Below are 4,145 nucleotides of genomic sequence, written 5' to 3'. Positions count from 1 at the left end.
CAAAGTGAAAGGCCATTGGCTGCAGAGACGCTGGCCTGTTCTTGCCTCACACAAAGATATGAGAACAATCAACTTAGGATTCAATAAAGTTTGAAACCCTACTGATGCCTTCATATGGATTAATAAGCGAAGAAATGCCACTCGAGCATGAAACCAAAGGAAAGCCGCAGTAGGGTGTGCTTCCCTGCTTTCACTAAAGTAAGTTTCCCCTCCCTCTTCCAAACACCCTCATTTTGTAAGGGAATTACACAATCATAAAGGCTTTTCCCAAAATGACATTGTGCCTGGCTCATTGCCCTTCATACTTATTAGTGGCACCACACCACAGCCAGGAGCTAACAACTACACAAAAAACCTTAGGAACTGCATAGCAACACCCTTTCAGCACATTAGCATTATGACGGTAAGTTTAATACTATAATACTAAAAAAAAAGAAAAAAAAATCTCCACAAACTGACTTAAATAGTCTGAGAGAAATGTTAATTATAAATCAAATCAATAGAGGGCAGAACTCCACATGATTATAAGAAATGCCTTCAAATGTGTAAAATTGTCTTCAAAATAATTGTACAAAATATTATATAATTTATACACACTCACCGGCCACTTATGCCTTCAGAACTGCGTGCACAGATTCAACAAGGTGCTGGAAACATTCCTCAGAGATTTTGGTCCATATTGTCATGATAGCATCACGCAGTTGCGGCAGATTTCTCCCGTTCCAGCACATCCCTAAGGTGCTCTACTGGATTGAGATCTGGTGACTGTGGAGGCCATTTGAGTGTAGTGAACTCACTGTCATGTTCAAGAAACCAGTTTGAGATTATTTGAGCTTTTTAACATGGTACGTTATCCTGCTGGAAGTAGCCATCAGAAGATGTGAACACTGGTCATAAAGGGATGGACATGGTCAGCCACAATACTCAGATAGGCTGTGGCGTTTAAATGATGACAATTGGTACTAAGGGGCCCAAAGTGTGCCAAGAAAATATCCCTCACACCATTACACCACCAGCAACCTGAACCATTGAAGGCAGGATCGATCCATGCTCTTATAGTTTACACCAAATTCTGACGCTATACCATCTGAATGTCGCAGCAGAAATCAATACTCGTCAGACCAGGCAACATTTTCTAATGTCCAATTTTGGTAGCCCTTCTGTTTCAAGGTTCGATGTGTTGTGCGTTCAGAGATTCTCTTCTGCAGACCTTGGTTGTAACGAGTGGTTATTTGAGTTACTGTTGCCTTTCTATCAGCTCGAACCAGTCTGGCCATTCTCCTCTGGCCTCTTGCATCAACAATGGCTTAAGATGTTTTTTTGTGAAAATCCCAGTACATCAGCAGTTTCTGAAATACTCAGACCGCAGCCGTCTGGCACCAACCACCTTGCCACTTTCAAGTCACTTAAATCACCTTTCTTCCCCATTCTGATGTTCAGTTTGAACTTCAGTAGATCGTTTTGACCATGTCTACATGCCTAAATGTAGCTGCTGCCATGTGATTGGCTGGTTAGATATTTGACCAGTTGAACATGTGTCCCTAAAGTGGCTGGCTGGTAGATTACTTACAAATTGTAGTCCATTACTGATTCCAAATTACATGAAAATATTTTTTAGTAACGCCGTCCATTACATTACACATTTAAGGTAATATAATCTGACTTTTTGATTACATTTTATCTAATCGTTTATCACATTGAATTGAACAGGATAATACAAAGAGAAATACAATATTTTCCATTCTTTGTTTTCAACATGAATTGCTTAATTTTTTACATTAAAATTAATCATTTTAAAACAAAAACAAATCAAAATAAATGTACAAATAATATTTAACAAATATAGTTTATTCATTTACCTGCATGTCACATCTTCAGTGTCACATGATACTTCGGAAATCATTCTAATATGCTGGTTTGCTGCTCAAGAAACATTTTTTTATATTATTAACAATGTTGAAAAAACAAACGTTTCTTGCGCAGCAAATCAGGATATTAGAATGATTTCCAAAGGATCATGTGACACTGAGGATGTGACTGCTGAAAATTCAGCCATCACAGAATTCTTTTTTTTTTTAAATGTATTAAAACAGAAAACATATACATTTAAAAATAAGTTAGATTATATAAATTATAATATTTTGTATAAATTATATTACACATACACTCACCTAAAGGATTATTAGGAACACCTGTTCAATTTCTCATTAATGCAATTATCTAATCAACCAATCACATGGCAGTTGCTTCAATGCATTTAGAGGTGTGGTCCTGGTCAAGACAATCTCCTGAACTCCAAACTGAATGTCAGAATGGGAAAGAAAGGTGATTTAAGCAATTTTGAGCGTGGCATGGTTGTTGGTGCCAGACGGGCCGGTCTGAGTATTTCACAATCTGCTCAGTTACTGGGATTTTCACGCACAACCATTTCTAGGGTTTACAAAGAATGGTGTGAAAAAGGAAAAACATCCAGTATGCGGCAGTCCTGTGGGCGAAAATGCCTTGTTGGTGCTAGAGGTCAGAGGAGAATGGGCCGACTGATTCAAACTGATAGAAGAGCAACTTTGACTGAAATAACCACTCGTTACAACCGAGGTATGCAGCAAAGCATTTGTGAAGCCACAACACGCACAACCTTGAGGCGGATGGGCTACAACAGCAGAAGACCCCACCGGGTACCACTCATCTCCACTACAAATAGGAAAAAGAGGCTACAATTTGCAAGAGCTCACCAAAATTGGACAGTTGAAGACTGGAAAAATGTTGCCTGGTCTGATGAGTCTCGATTTCTGTTGAGACATTCAGATGGTAGAGTCAGAATTTGGCGTAAACAGAATGAGAACATGGATCCATCATGCCTTGTTACCACTGTGCAGGCTGGTGGTGGTGGTGTAATGGTGTGGGGGATGTTTTCTTGGCACACTTTAGGCCCCTCAGTGCCAATTGGCATCGTTTAAATGCCACGGCCTACCTGAGCATTGTTTCTGACCATGTCCATCCCTTTATGGCCACCATGTACCCATCCTCTGATGGCTACTTCCAGCAGGATAATGCACCATGTCACAAAGCTCGAATCATTTCAAATTGGTTTCTTGAACATGACAATGAGTTCACTGTACTAAAATGGCACAGTCACCAGATCTCAACCCAATAGAGCATCTTTGGGATGTGGTGGAACGGGAGCTTCGTGCCCTGGATGTGCATCCCACAAATCTCCATCAACTGCAAGATGCTATCCTATCAATATGGGCCAACATTTCTAAAGAATGCTTTCAGCACCTTGTTGAATCATTAATGCCACGTAGAATTAAGGCAGTTCTGAAGGCGAAAGGGGGTCAAACACAGTATTAGTATGGTGTTCCTAATAATCCTTTAGGTGAGTGTATATTCTTTTTCATTTACGTGTCAAAATCTCCTAGGCCCATCATAATTAAAATACAGTATGACATCAAGAAGAAACTAGAGAGCCAGTTAATCCTGATCCAGCAAGCAATGCATTATTTCAGTTCAATCAGTTGTCCTTGAAATCTGAGCCTTTATAAGGACATGGTCATGGTTAGAGAGACAATGCATGCCACAAAGGGAAGCTACAGTCCATTTACTGTTCCTCAGTTTTCAAACAGAAAGTAACTTTTCCCAGGACTTATGTTTGTGGCTTTTAACAGTCACTGATATGGTGTCAGATCTCTGAGCCATTCTGAGTGACTCAGAATGCAAACTTCTTCATTACTCCAGACAAAAGAGCTATACAAGCTAAAAAGGAAAAAGGAAGTGGCTTATGGCATTCAGTGCTGAGTGTGCACATGCAAACAATCCAGTAAGTCACATTTTAACACCACAACAATTAAACTTTTGGTCATTATTTACTGCCAAGAGACCTCGGACAAATGAACAATGGCTAAACTCCTGGGCCAAAAAAATGGCCAAGCCAAAAATGGCAAAATGTTTATTGGATTTTTTACGGTCTTAACTGTTTTAATCACAAATCACTGGTCAGGAAATAAGAATAAATTGCATAAACAGCACATAGCCACTCCCAACTTACAGACAGCTTTTTACAGGAAGAACAGTCAGTGTGGTTTCACTCAATGTTAACGGCTTCAAACAGTTCATAGTTGAAAAATGTCTCCCAGTTCGTTTGAGTT

This window comes from Rhinichthys klamathensis, unplaced genomic scaffold (genome assembly GCF_029890125.1).
Source record: "Rhinichthys klamathensis goyatoka isolate OS25496 unplaced genomic scaffold, OSU_Roscu_1.1 h1tg000281l_1, whole genome shotgun sequence".
NCBI lineage: Eukaryota > Metazoa > Chordata > Actinopteri > Cypriniformes > Leuciscidae > Rhinichthys > Rhinichthys klamathensis.
This window is presented reverse-complemented; position numbering follows the sequence as displayed.